This window comes from Bos indicus, chromosome 25, assembly GCF_029378745.1.
Source record: "Bos indicus isolate NIAB-ARS_2022 breed Sahiwal x Tharparkar chromosome 25, NIAB-ARS_B.indTharparkar_mat_pri_1.0, whole genome shotgun sequence".
In the NCBI taxonomy this organism is placed as follows: domain Eukaryota; kingdom Metazoa; phylum Chordata; class Mammalia; order Artiodactyla; family Bovidae; genus Bos; species Bos indicus.
In genome coordinates this window covers 4,511,069-4,525,793 of record NC_091784.1, presented here as the reverse complement: position 1 = coordinate 4,525,793, position 14,725 = coordinate 4,511,069, and the positions used below count along the sequence as shown (strand labels likewise).

General features: G+C 51.9%; 1 long non-coding RNA gene across 3 annotated transcripts; it reads left to right on the top strand.

Annotated features, from left to right (window-relative positions):
- The first annotated feature begins 1,502 nt into the window (after positions 1–1,502).
- Positions 1,503–9,500, top strand: LOC139179694 (uncharacterized). Of its 3 annotated transcripts, XR_011563997.1 has the most exons (5): positions 1,503–1,752; positions 4,036–4,115; positions 4,850–5,065; positions 6,119–6,530; positions 8,553–9,500. It is a non-coding gene; the product is annotated as an uncharacterized lncRNA (long non-coding RNA). The 3 variants fall into 3 exon arrangements; XR_011563998.1 differs by having other exon boundaries at positions 1,503–4,115; positions 6,450–6,530; XR_011563996.1 differs by having other exon boundaries at positions 1,503–4,115.
- The last annotated feature ends 5,225 nt before the right edge of the window (positions 9,501–14,725 follow it).

The window sequence follows — 14,725 nt, the reverse complement described above, 5'->3', positions numbered from 1 at the left end:
AGTGGGACAGTGCAGTCACGAATGGGGATGCAGCTCAGTACCCCATTGGGGTACCACTTCACCCAGCAGATGGCGGTCACAAAAAAGGAGGGGCAACAGCAAGTGGTGAGGAAGAGAGGGAGGAATTGGAATGTTCTCCCACTGCTAGTGGGCACGTTGGGCGTATCAGGTGGTGCGGCCACTGGCAGTTCCTCAGGATAGAGTCACATTTGACCTGGCGACTTCACTCCCAGGTGTGCCCCCAAGAGAAAACACATGTCCACGAAAAACCTGTACACAGATGTTCACAGCAGCGTTATTCACAACAGTCAAAAGGTAGAAACAGCCCGAAGGTCCATCAGTGGATGAATGGAGAAACCAACTGGAATATTACTCAGCCAGGAAAAAGACTGAAGTACTGACACAGGCTACCATGTGGATGAATGATATCACTTCTTTCAGCAAAAGAAGCCAGACACAAAAGACCACATACTGTATGATTCCTTTGCTCTGAAATGTTCAGAATAGGCCAATCCATAGAGAGTTAATAGGTGAGTGGTTGCCAGAGGCTTGGGGCAGGGGCTAGGGTGGCATGGGTAAGTGGTAAGCAGGGCAGGGTTTCTTTGAGGGTGATGAAAATATTCTAAAATGGATTGTGGTGAGGGTTGTACCACATTGAAATACTGAAGAATCACTGAATTGTATACATTAAAATGGTAAGTTATATACTATGTGACTTATATTGCAATAAAGCTTTTATTAAAAAAAAAAAAAAAATACTAGCCAGGAGCCTTCGCTGGGGGGACAGTGGTTAACACTGCGTTTCCAGTGCCGGGGACTCAAGTTTGCTCCCTGGTTGGGAAACTAAGATCCCACATGCCACACAACATGGTCAAAAAGAAATCAGAATAATTAGCCAGACTTCCCTGCATCAATGCTGACAGAAGGCATGAACACAAGAACTCAAAAACTTTCTGAGGAATCGAGAGACATTCTTTGGGGTTGCTTTGCTGTAGTTCTCGGGACACAGAGAAGTGACTGTAGATAAGGTTTCCGTTCATCCTTCAGACCTCAGCTTACACGTGACTCCCAAGAGAGACCCGCCCTTTGTTACTTGTCCTCTGTCTCAGCCTCTTCTTTCTTTCTTTAAGAGTTCTTCCTGCACTTGGAATTGTTGTCTGTGGAGCTGATTCTGACTCTTGCTGGGTCTGGTTCCGGCCAGTCAGGGGCTTGCTTCTTGCTTGCCCCATAGTAGGTGCTCAGTAAATTCCTGCAGCGTGAATGAACAGCAAGTACTGATAACAGCCGGGGCGCCGGGCTGGGGTCCACACTCCCTGCAGGGGAGAGAGCCAGCAGGGCGGGTCGGGGTGCCTCCCAGCCCCAGTGGCTTGCTTTTTCTCTGTTCCAGTTCCAGGAGAATGTCTCTGGAAAGGAAGCCCAAAGCCCGGTTTGGCTGGGAAGAGGCGGGCAGGGAGGGGAGCAGGGGCCGGGCGGGCCTGGGGAGGAAGTCTGCAGCCCTAGGCTGCCGAGGGCGCGGCGTCTGTGTTCGCACCTTTGGAATGTGGCTGATTCACTCTGGGGGGAGGCAGGCAGCCACTGCTGCCGCCGGCCGCCGCCACCGACTCGGATCCGACATCTGGAGGCTGGATTCCAGGAGGAGAGATGGAGTCTTGCAGGCAGATGTCAGCTTTGAAGGTCAAAGTGAGCAAGGGAGCCAAGGAGGAAGAGGCTGCCAGGGTCCCACGCTTCCCCACCCAGGATTCTGGGAGAGAGGTGAGGCCCCGTCCCCAGCCTTGTCCCAGCCCTTCAGCCACCAGAGCCCCTAAGGGAGCAGGACAGCCTGGGGCCCTCCTTCAAAGACCAGTTGCTTAAGAGCTGATGTAACTGCAAAGGCTGAGGGCCTAGCTCGTCCCTGCTGTCAGTGGCCTTGGGACACGGGCTTGCATCTCCCGGCCCAGTGTCTGGTGTGGCTTCACTCAGGCCGTCGCTCCCCAAGGCCTGCGAACTCCCAGCTTGCCTCTCCCTGGGGCTCCAGCGAGACCCTCGGCTTGCCCCTCGTTGGCTCAGCTGGGCCCAGCTCATGTTGGACACTTGGATGGGACAAGTCCGGGTCAGGAGCTCACTCCAGTGCATGGCTGACACCCCGAGAGCCACACAAAGAAGGTGGGATTTGGGGGTGGTCCCCCAAAGGAGCCAGTGCCAGAGGATGGGCAGAAGCCACTCTGTGAGCTGCCTCCACAGGACTGGCATCTGGCACTTCTGCCAGGCAGTGCACTCGGCCTTATGACCCTCACCTACTGGGGTGTCCCACTGGCTAGATTCCCTAAGCTCTCAAAAGCTCATTTTCTTCATCTATGAAATCTCATGGGATTCTTTTTGGGATTGACTGAGACCATGCCTGCAGATCCTCTGGCACCTGTCTGGCCCGGAGAAGACACAGAGCTAAGTGACCTTGGTGCCTTTCTCTGTCCTGAATCTAGGTGCTCTGTGATCTGCCCTGTGGGCTGAAAGAATGGTGTGTGCATGTGTGTGTGTATGTGGGAGTGAGCATGCAGGCTCCTTTCTCTTCTCCAAGGAATTTTGTACTGTCTGGCTTCTCCCTGGGTTAGGGACTACAGCGGGCAGAGGGTGGAGGCAGGAGGGACAGGAAAGGGCTGGGGGGAAAAGTGGGTGGGCATCACCTGCAGGCCTGCAGGTTCAGGCCTGCCCCTGGGAGTCTCTTCCCTGTGCCCTCAGCTCCACCAGGGCTGGAGGAGGGGCCCAGGATCACTCCTGGGAATGACGGTCTGTCCCTCCCTGTGCAGCATAAGCCTGCCTGGTCATTTGACCGGGGTGGGGTGTGTGTGTGTGTGTGTGTGTGTGTGTGTGTGTGTGTGAAGGGAGGGACCCAGGCTCACCCGTCTCCTATCCTGTCTCTCCTGGAACCCGGGGACCTGGGGGAGGGGGTGGCTCAGAAGGGGAACCCAGGCCCGCGGCTCCTCAGGAGAGGAAACCCGGTGCCCAGAGTGGTCGGAACCTCTTGGAGGCTTCAAGAGAAACCTGGAGGTTCTGGGAGGGTGGAGGGCCGGCCTCCTGTAAGCTTTTTGCAGCTATTTGTGAAGTGCAGCCCCTCCCAGAATCTGCTGGGGCACAGGACGTGCTCCACGGAGCGTGCCCCCACCCCACCCCACCCTGGGTTCAGCACCCTCCACTCCTGCCAGCCCTGCCTCCCAGCATCCCTCTGGGACGCAACACATCTGGGCGTCTGCTCATCCCCACCAAACCACCCACATCCTCCGACTTAAGGACTTGAGTCCAAATGCTACCTCTTCAGATCCCTGCCAGCCTCCCGCACTCACGGTTATTCTCCTCTGGACATGGTGGGCTTGGCACTCCTGTGTGGAGCTTATCACCACATCAGCCCCCTCGGCGATGGGGGGCTCCTGCATCCATCCCTTGTCCACATCCTACGTGCCCTGAGCCTGACTCTAGGACAGGTGTCCCAGACTGCTGGGACCACGCTGCCTGGCTCTCTTCTCTAAGATTTTTCAACATGTTCATCTGTCTCTTTCATTAGACGACAGACTCTCTGAAGTTGAAGGACATAGTAACGAAAGCTACGTTTTCTGAGCTCTTACTAAGTGCTTTTTAAAAACTGAGGTATAATTCACATACCTTAAAAGTCACCCCTTTAAGATGGACAATCCAGGACTTCCCTGGTGGCCCAGTGGATAAAGAATCCACCTGCTAATGCAGGGGACACAGATTCGATCCCTGGTCCAGGAAGATTCCACATGCCATGGAGCAACTGGGCCGCAACTACTGAAGCCCTCGTTCCCTAAGAGCCAGCAAGTTGCAGCTACTGAACCCGTGTGTACCTAGAGCCTGTGCTCCGCAATAAGAGAAGCCACTGTGATGAGAAGCCCGCACGCTGCAATTAGAGAGTAGCCCACCCCCTGCAACTACAGAAAAGCCTGCACAGCAACAAAACCCAGCACAGCTGAAATAAATAAATAAAGCAGTTTGTACACATAAAAAATAAAATTTACAATCCAGTGGATTTTAATGTATTCACAGAGTTGTGCATCCGTCTCCAGCATCTAATTCCAGAACATTTTTATCATCCCCCCAAAGGAAGCCCAGCAGATTCATCAACTGTAAGATGTGTACCATTCGTGTGGGGATTGATCATGGGGGAGGCTTTGCACATGTTGGGGCAGGGAGTAAGTGGAAAGTCTCTGAATCTTTGCTCAATACTGCTGTGAACTTAAAACTAGTTTTTTGGTTTGTTTGTTTTTTTTTTTTTTTATTGATTTTGGGAATTTTCTGGTGGTCCGGTGATTGGGGCTCTGTGCTTTCACTGCACAGAGCCTGGGGTCGGTCTCTGGTTTGGGAACTAAAATCCTGCTAGCTGCATGGCACAACCCGCCCCTACATTGATTTAAAACAAAACAGAACCCTGAATGCATTAGCAGTCACTCCCCATTCCTCTCCTTCCCCACCCCCAACCACTGGCAATCATTAGTCTGCTTTCTGACTCTACAGATTTGCCTGTTTTGGACATTTCATATAAGCAGAGTCCTATAATATGTGGTCCTTTGTATCTAGCTTCTTTCACTGAGCACCGTGTTTTCAAGGTTCATCCACCTCATTCCTTTTTTATGGGTGAATAATATTCCACTGTCTGAATGGATCAGCATCGGTTTATCCATCTGTCCATCAGAGGACATTCAGGTTGTTTCCACTTTTCGTGAATAATGCTGCTAGGAACATGCATGTACACATTTTTGTAAAGATGAGGTTTTTCCAGTCTAAGTGTTTTTTTGACAAACACCTCATTTAATCCTCAAAGCAGCCCTGTTTCAGTGCTGACACGATCCCCCTCCGGCAGGTGAGGAAGCTGAGGCTCAGAGAGGTGAGCCAAGGTCACGTCACGGCTGGAAGCCATGGAGCCAGGACCCTCCTGCCTCCTGGTCAACAGACCCCGGTGTTTCTGCCTGTATTTAGCAGAGCTTTGCCCACTGTTACTGCACAGTAGATGTTGCTGACTCTTCAAACAAGGACCATGCACACCTGAAGTCCCAGAAGTCCTCTGTGATCTGTCAAGGTGAGTGGGTCACCTGCTCAGTGGTGATCCAGCGGCTCCAAGGGATGTGCGTTAGGGGTTACAAGAGGTCCCTGTGGCCATAGCATCATCATCCATGGATCCAGGCTGGACCAGACCCGGCCCTGCTCCCTCCAGATGCCATTTGCACCACCTCGGGGAGTACAAGCCCCAAACATTGCTGCCCTTTTCATTCACCTGCAGCCTCTTTCCTGGGGTTCCCGGGCTGCCTTACATCTCTTGCTTTCTTGGATTTGGCATGCAGCCCTGGGTCACCTTCTGGTGGGCTTTGTTCCTTTCTCCTTCCCAGGAGTGTGGCATGGTGGGTAACTGCTGTCAGATATCCCAGGTTTGAGTCAGCTTTGCCACTCCGGCTGTGTGGCTTCGGGCACGTTCCTGAGCTTCTCTGAGCTTCCATCTGCTCATCTGTGATGGGGGTCACAATAATAGACCCGCCGAAAGTCTGTGGGACTGACTAAGGGCAGGGAGATGAGCAGCTCGCGTTGTCCCCAGCACCTCGCACAGGCCTGGGAAGAACTCGAGGTCGGTCCTCAGGGCAGAGGCAGGCTGGCAGTGGGCCGGGGAGGGGGCAGGGAGCTTCATGTATCTCCCATGACTCAGTCCTGTTCGAGGAGTGGGGAGTCAAGGCCAGGCCTCTGAGGTCGGGCGCCTGGGGACCTCCTGTCCTCCTCCTCCCTACTCTGCCCTCGGCCTGCTCCCCACCCAGCGCTTCCGGCAGTGCCGGGCAGGGCCTCACGCATTCTCCGCTGGCCGCCTGGGCACGCCCTCCAGCCTTCCCCAGATCCGCAGCCCGGATCTGCAGCCCCGTGGCCCAAGGGCTCGGACGCTGGCCCACCGTGGACCACCTTGAGTGGGTGCCACAGCCCACAGCCTAAGGCAGAGGGGCGGTGATGAAGAGAGGGGATGGGGGCGGAGGGAGGGTCTTTTCTGGCCGCTGGAGCGGAGCTGCAGCTCCTGCCAGGGAAACCCTCTCTCCTCTCTGCTGCCAAGCCTTTCCCAGCCCTGCCCCTCTCCCCTCTGCTTCTCAAATTTCAGCTTCTGCATTACTGGCATCACAGCCTGCCGCTGTGGTCACTGCACCAGACAGACGTTAACCCCCAGTGTGCTGGTGGGAGCAGTGCGGCTGCACGTGGGCGCGTGGTCCGGAGAGGCCGAGGGAGGAGACCGCCACCGGGAAACCTTCCTTCACTCCAGCCAGCTTCCCCTCCAGGGAGCTTGCTCGCCCTCTTTCTCCCTGTCCACCCAGACTTGAAGCCAAAGCCCTCCCTGACCCTTTGAGTTGCTCCTTCCCTTGGCTGTCTGGCCCTGACTCTCATCCACAGCACGTGGGTTCTTTATCACCGTGAACCTGGCCTTGTTTCAGCAGATGGGGTTCTCGCCCTACACATCCTTCAGCTGCCCTCTTGCACCTGGCCTTACCTGGGCAGGGCTGGACCCCTGGGACCAGGTGAGTGAGTTCTCAGCCTGATGGCTATTCTGGGGATGATCACAGCCAGGTCGCTGAGAGGAGCCTGAAGGGAGCCAGGCACTGGTACAGACTGGCCAGGTGACCCTGGCAAGTCCCCGGGGAATAACAGGATTGGGGGTCCATAGTGAGGATGAAATGGGGGATGCAGGTAAAGCCGCCAGAGCAGCAGGTGTCAGGCACACGTGCGGCCCAGACTTCTCGTGCCCATATACACAGGGGCCTCCTGGCAGGCTGAGCCCCCCTCCCCAGGGAGAGCTCCTCCTGTTTCCCATCAGCTTCCCCTCGAAGCCCACCCAGGTCTGCTTTCTCATCAGAGCAGACATCCGTCCCTCCCCTGGCCCGTCCCGTCCCATCCTCAGATGGGGCTGGACGTCCTGCCCTCTCTCCCCATCCCTGTCTCCTTCAGAGGAAAGCCTGCAGCCCAGAGGGAGACTGGACAGCCTCTTGAGCTCAGCAGCACCCCTCTAGCCCTCCTCCCTGATTCTCCTGCTTCCTGCTTTCCTTTTGAACCCCAAATGCTCCCTCCCGGTTTCCTGTGGCGCCTCTGCTGACCCTTTGTCCCCTCCGGCCACAGTTCCCTTGGTGCCTCGACCGACTTAGCCTCCTTTATATTGACCGGAGGCCCAGAGGCCCCGTCCTCCCCTCCGCCTGCACCCCTGGTCCCCTTTACTGCTGTGCTGAGACCCAGGCTCCTGGTGGGATTTTTGTAACTGCTCTGACGGCTTACAACCAACTGAGGAAGTGGTCAGCCAACCATTGCTGTCTAAAATGGAAAGTCCAGCCAGGATGGCCATTCACTGAGTTTTTATAATGGGGATGCACCCAATCGAAGCAGACAACCTGGCTCCTCCTAGTCGACATGTTGCAAAGCAGCAGAGGAACATTTCCCAGGGTTGGGGAGTGGGGGAGCCTGGACAGGGCGAGCTGCTGGAGGAAGAGAAGAGAAGCCAGGAGGCTCCCCACCATGGGCTGCAGTGTCGGGCCTGGAAACACGGAGTGCGAGGGTGGGACCAGAGAGAGGGGACAGGGGACATGTCACAGGTGGGCTCCAGCCCCCTTGTCAAGGGCTCACTTGTGAGCAAAGTGAATCAGATCAGCCTGTTAGAAGGAAGCGGGCATCTGGAGATCGGGGTCTGGTGGCCGGGGGTTTGAGGCCCTGGGGGTGTGGGAAGCTGGGTGGTCAGAGCTTCCACCCTGGTATGTGTAGTTGGGTTTCCCAGATGTACTCAGGGTGAGCCTGGACAAAAAACATTGTGTGTGCTGGTCGCCCCCTAGTGGTTGGGGGACCCCCGTCTTGTTGGCCCAGGACTCTCCCTGTGGTTAGGGTAGGAAAGGGCATTGGCCGGTATTGCGGTTTGCTCCAAACCCCAACAGAGGCGTCTGACCCCCATTCTGCCTTCCTGGGAGCATTTAGGATCATCTCCCAGGCAAGGGCTTTATGCTTCTATGGGGTCTAATCCGTGCTCCCATAGCTGGTATCTACACCCCTCAACCCCAAGAAGGCCGGGATTCCCCGTGTGCACGTGAGCATGCTGGGGCCTGAAACATCAGCCGGAGCCCGAAAGGCCATCTTGTCCATCCACCTGCTGCTTCTCTCACGTTTGTGTAGAGGATAAAGCTTCAGATTAGGGTTGGGGCCCCCGTTTCTGCTTCAGGCTCCATCTCCAATTCTCTGTACTTCCTGAGGGAAGTTCCTTAACTTTCTCTGTACCTCCTTCATGGTCTCCCCTCTGTGGCAGCAGAATTCTTCTATGACCCCCCCAATGACTTTTGTTCTCGTGAACTCCCTACATTGGGTGTGGGTGGAACCTGTGACCCTGGCATCACTCCCGTAATTAGGTTATAAGTTGCCTAAGAGATAGGTTATCCAAGTGGGCCTGACCTAATCACTCAAAGCCATTTAAAAAAAAAAGATTTTCTCCAGCTGCTTGTGGAGGAGGAGATTAGAGAGATTCAAAGCCAGAGAGGGAATTGATGTGTGGGACCCTCTCTGTTCCTCAGATGGAGGGACCACAGGATAAGGGCTTGAGGATGGTGTACAGGAGCCGACAGCCCACGACGACGGGACCTCAGTCCTACAGCCGCAGGAACTGAATCCTGCTGACAACCAGTGAGTTTGGAAAACCATCCAAGGCCCTGATGAGATTGCAGCCCTGCCAATGCCTCAGTTTCACTCGGCAGGACTTTGAGCTGAGAGCCCAGCCATGCCACGTCTGGCAATGATAAATGGTACTGTTCGTGTCCGACTCTGCAACCCTGTAGACAGCAGCCCACCAGGCTCCCCTGTCCCTGGGATTCTCCAGGCGAGAACACTGGAGTGGGTTGCCATTTCCTTCTCCAGTGCATGAAAGCGAAAAGTGAAAGTGAAGTTGCTCAGTCATGTCAGACTCTTCGTGGCCCCATGGACTGCAGCCTACCAGGCTCCTCCATCCATGGGATTTTCCAGGCAAGAGTACTGGAGTGGGGTACCATCGCCTTCTCCATTTCAAGCCAATACATTGATGGAAATCTTATGTGGCAACAGGGAATAAGTCCATCATCGTTCCAAAGAGGAGAACAGTATTCTAGATGCAAATGTAGGATAAAAGTTTAAAACTGAGAAAAACCCGTCCCCTGCTCCTCGGGCGCTCTGTAAAGTGGAAACCTGCCACAGCCTCTGTGCTGATGGTCCCCCCTCCTGCCCTCCTGGCTGCAGTTTAAATCCATGGTCTTAGGGCTCACGTCTCTCGCCTGAGCTTACAACCAGCCTCAGAGGAGGGCAAGTGTGTTCTGGAAAGGGTAGCACTGATGGCACCTTGAGGGCAGTCACATCCCACTGTGGCTGAAGAAAGATGCTCTGGAACCCTTTGCTTTAGGAGATCCCTGAGGTTTCTGGGGCTCCTGGGACTTCTGGAAATCTTCAGGGTCAACAAAGCTATTTTTTTAAAGAAATACAGCTGTTTAATTTAATAGCTTTATTATATATAATTCACCCATCTAAAGTGTAAAATTAAGTGGGTTTTTTTGAATACAACCAGTTTTGTAACCATCACCACAATCGATTGAGAAGATTTTATCACTCCCCCCAAAGAAACTCTGTACCCTAGCACCCACCCTCCATTTCCCCCTGACTCCCCCTCATTCCCTTCAGTTCAGTTCAGTTCAGTTCAGTCGCTCAGTCGTGTCTGACTCTTTTCGACCCCATGGACTGCAGCACGCCAGGCCTCCCTGTCCATCACCAACTCCCAGAGTTTACTCAAATTCATGTTTGAGTCGGCGATGACATCCAACCATCTCATCCTCTGTCATACCCTTCTCCTCCTGCCTTCAATCTTTCCCAGCATCAGGGTCTTTTCAAATGAGTCAGTTCTTCACATCAGGTGGCCAAAGTTTTGGAGTTTCAGCTTCAACATCAGTCTTTCCTATGGATATTCAGGACTGATTTCCTTCAGGATGGACTGGTTGGATCTCCTTGCAGTCCAAGGGACTCTCAAGAGTCTTCCCCAACACCACAGTTCAAAAGCATCAATTCTTTGGCACTCAGCTTTCTTTATAGTCCAACTCTCACATCCATACATGACCACTGGAAAAACCATAGCCTTGACTATATAGACCTTTGTTGGCAAAGTAATGTCTCTGCCTCATTCCCTGGCAACCACTAATCCACTTTCTACCTCTGTGGATTTGCCTATTCCAGACACTTCATAGAAATGAAATCCTACGATATGCAGCCTTTTATGTCTGGCTTCTCTCACTGGTCGTCACGTTGTCAAAGTTCATCCACCTTGTGCCATGTATCAGTACTTCATCCCTTTACATGCTGAGCAACTCTTCACTGGGTGAATAGACCATGGCTTCTGTGTCCAGTCATCAAAAGAGCCTGTTGCTCATCACTCTTCCTACCTGGAATCTGGGAGTGGGGCTGGGGGATAGGCAGCAAAGGGGAATGGGGGGAAGTGGGCTGATTGGGCTTGGGTTTGACAACATAGAGGAAGGAGGGCAGGGGTTCTGCGGTGTCCTAGCCACACTGTGGCCCCTGGTTCTTTCCCCTAGGCTGAGTCAGTCCGGTCCCCTCTCCTGTTCTCCAAAGCATTGTCTGCCCCAGGGTCTCCAGCCCCAGAGTCCTGCTGCAGGTGGGCCGGCTGTCTGTCAGCTCTGTAATCTGCATTTCTGATCTTCTGCATTTCTAACACCAATTGTCCACTGGCAGTTATTTGATGACAGTCTTCACAGAGACTTCCCTTTTAAAGGGCAAACTGTCTGCAGGCCAGTTTTCACATCAGATCCTACCTGTGAGTGTCTTTACTATAAAGCGGGTGAGCACCATGATCAACAGAAAAGAAACTTGCAACATGCTTGCTTCCTTTCACTGTGACAAGTTTTTTTTTTTTTTTTTTGGCTGTGCCACAAAGCATATGGGGTCTTAGTTCCCCAATCAGGGATTGAGTCCGTACCCCCTGCATTGAAAGTGCAGAGTTTTAACCACTGAACTGCCAGGGAAGTCTCATTACCATGACAAGTTTGAGCAGGGGAAGGGGAAAGCTGGGCCCCTCCTCTGTCCCTCCCCTGTTCTCCCTGGCCAGCTACCTCTGGCCACTGTCACCCATGGCAACCCAGTGATACCAGGAAATACCGCTTATTAATGCTATGACAAGCCAGGTGTGCCAGTGACTTCTTGTGACAGTCAGCCTGCAAGCTAGGTACTATAGGGCTTCTGTTTTACAGACCAGGAAGCTGATTCAGGTTAAGGAACTTGACTGCGGTCACCCTGATAACACCAGGAGCTGGGGTTGGGGCAGAACCTCCTGGATTCTGAGTCACACTGCATGGCCTCAAGTGCTTTCTGGAAACCCTGTGGTCCAAAGAGTGAGGACTGTGTGTAGACAGAGATGAGGTCTGAAGACTATGGCCCCGGGATATCTCAGATGCTAAGCAGAAAAGAGCTTCAAGAAGGTCATTTAGGGACTTCCCTGGTGGTTCAATAGTTAGGATTCCTTGCTTCCATTGCAGGGGGCCCGGGTTCAATCCCTGAACAGGAACTGAAAAAAAAAAAAAAGTCAGATACAGTGAAGACAGGAAACAGAGCTCCTTGGAGTCACCAGTGAGAGCAGTTTTCATGGAGTCCTGGCTTCGGATGGAGTGAGCAGGATGAGAAAGTGGGCATAGACAGCCACTTTAGGGAGCTTTGCAGTCAAGAGTGTAGCTGGAAGGGGATGTATGATTGTCTCATTTTTTTTTTTTCCTTTTTGGCCAAGTTATGGGGCTGATGGGATCTTAGTTCCCTGATCAGGGATTGAACCCAGCCCCATGGCAGTGAAAGCATGGAGTCTTAACCACTGGACCACCAGGGACTCCACCGTTTTTAAATGGGAATAAAAATGGTTTGTTCTCCACATGGGAATGAGCCAGTAGCAGGCAGGAGGGAAGGATGCAGGAGTGGGGGACAGTTGCTGGAGAGAATACACGTTGGAGGGGTTCTCCAGGCACCAACAGAACATGGACCCACATCTAGGTGCTGGCTGGTTAGCAGATTTCAGGTACCAGGGGGGAGGCAGAGAAGCCTTGGGAAGGGAGGGAGGAGGGACCAGGGCCATACGAGGGGATGGCCAGCTATGCAAAGGAGCCACTTGAGCATCTTGGTCCAGCATTTAAAAGTAAGATGGTGAGATTTCCTTTTCCCAGCGCTGTTCAGATCCAGGGGTGGGGGCAGGGGCAGGACAGGTGGAGGGCTGGACTCAGAAGCGAGCATGCATGCAAGATGATTAGATTGCTGGGCTGTGAAACCTAAACTGGAGAAGGAGCAAAGGGAGAAGACAAGGGGCTTGCGGTAGCCCCCTCCCCTCACCTATGGAGTCAAGCAAACTATAGCCCACTAGTCAAATCCAGACCACTGACCTTTTTAATTTTTTTGGTTAACTTTTTAAAAAACTGTGGTAAAATGCATATAACATAAAATTTACCATTTTAAAATTTTTGTGTGTTCACCTGAATGGTAACTTTGCTGTTTTAAAGTGCACGATTCAGTCCCATTAATTACATTTATGATATTGCGCAAACACCACCACTATTTCCAAAAGTTTCCATCACCCGAAACAGAAACTCCATACCCATTATTAAGCAATAACTCCTCATCTCCCCTCCCCCTCCCCCGCCCTTGGTAACCTCTAATCTACTTTCTGTCTCAATGTGTTTGCATATTGTAGATCATTCATAGAAGTGGAGTCATACGATGTGTGACTTTTTGTATCTGACTTAGCATCGTGTTTTCAAGGTTCAGCCAGGCTGTAGCATATATCAGAACTTCATTCCTTTTTAAGGCTGAATAATATGCAGTTGTTTGAATAGATCAGTTTGTTTATCCATTGATCCATTGATGGTTTTCACCTTTTGGCTGTTGTGAATAATGCTTCTGTGAATACTGGTATATGATCATGTGTTTGAGTCCCTGGTTTCATTTTTTGGGGGATGTGTAACTAGGAGTGAAATTGATGGAGCATACTGTAACCTCTGCCAGGTTTTGTATGAACTGAGATTGTACAGTAGACGGAAAAATGACCTCCCCAAGATGTTCATGTCCTAATCTGTGGAACCTGTGAATAAGTTACCTTCTATGGCAAAAGGGACTTTGAAGATATAGTTAAGTTAAGGATCTTGAGATGGGGAAATTATTCCTGATTATCTGCTTGGGCCCAAGGTCATCAATAAGGGAGTGGTGGGGGGGGGGGCAGTCAGAGTTGCATAAGGAGATGTGATGACTGAAGAAGTTGGAGTGATGCATTCTGAAGATAGAAGGGGCTGGGAGCCAAGAAGGGGTGGGCAACCGCGAGAAGCTGGAAAAGTAAGGAAATGGATTCCCCTTCCTACCCTAGAGCCTTCAGAAGGAATGCAGCCCTGCTGACACCTTGGTTTTAGCCAAATACAACCCATTTGGATGTCTGACCTCCAGAAAGTGTATGTATATGTGTGTATATATATATATATATATATTTTTTTTTTTTTTAATTGGCTGCACCATGTAGCTTGTGGGATCTCAGTTCCCCTGACCAGGAACCCGGGATTGAACTTGGGCCATGGCCATGAATGTGCAGATTCTAACCACTGGACCAGCAGGTAATTCCCTTGTGCTGTTTTAAGTCACTAAGTTTGTGGTAATTTGTTATAGTAGCAATAGGAAGCTTATACAAATATTAAAAAAAAATTTTTTTTGTTGAAGTGTAGTTGATTTACAGCGTTGTATTAATTTTTGCTGTACAGCGAAGTGATTGAGTTTTTAATATATATATATATTTATATTCTTTTCCATTATGGTTTATCGCAGGATATTGAATACTGTGCTATACACTAGAACCTTGTTGTTTATCCGTCCTATATATAATAGTTTTCATCTGTTAATCCCGAACTCCCACTCCATTCCTCCTCCCTGTTTGGCAACCGTGAGTCTGTTCTGTCTGTCTGTGTTTCTGTTTCTTAGATATGGTCATTTGTGTCATATTTTAGATTCCACGTGCAAATAACTTTTACATTCCCTTTAAAGAAAGTTTGCTGATGCCTAATTTAGAGTAAGAAGGGGAGGGGGAAGGTCCAAGGATCAAAGTGATTTTGCGGAACAGCCTCTGAGAACTCCAGAGGGCACAGTGGCCCGAATTTAGGAGTCGGGAAGGAAGTAAGAAAGGGTCAGAGGTAGGGGGGTCTACAGAGCCTCCTGGGAATGAAAAATAGCCTGGAGGAACTTCTTTGGTGGCCCAGTGGTAAAGAATTCGCCTTTCAATGCAAGGGACACAGGTTTGACCCTTGGTTAGGCAACTAAGCCGAGGTACCACGACTAGAGAAGCCCACTGGCTGCGACAAAGACCCAACACACCCAAAAAGAAAAAAACCAGCCCGGAGTTTGGGGACTTCTCATGCTACTGTCATGAAGGAGGTGACGGGACAAGAGTTGGGTGGGTGGTGAGGGCAGTGGTATTTCAGGTGTTGGTCCAGCTGAGCCAGGGGTGTGGGTTTGTGCCAGGGGGTGTGGTTTTGTGCATTGGAGACAAGACAGGGCCCTAGAAGAGAAGGTGCCTTTGGCAGAAATGGGGAGGCCAGTTGGAGTGACAGTGTGCCCAGGGAACCAGGCTCCGGCTGGGTCAAGGGATTTCTGAAGAAGACAGAGCAAGGGGTGGACGCACTTCCCCCAGCTCTCCTTCATTCATTCA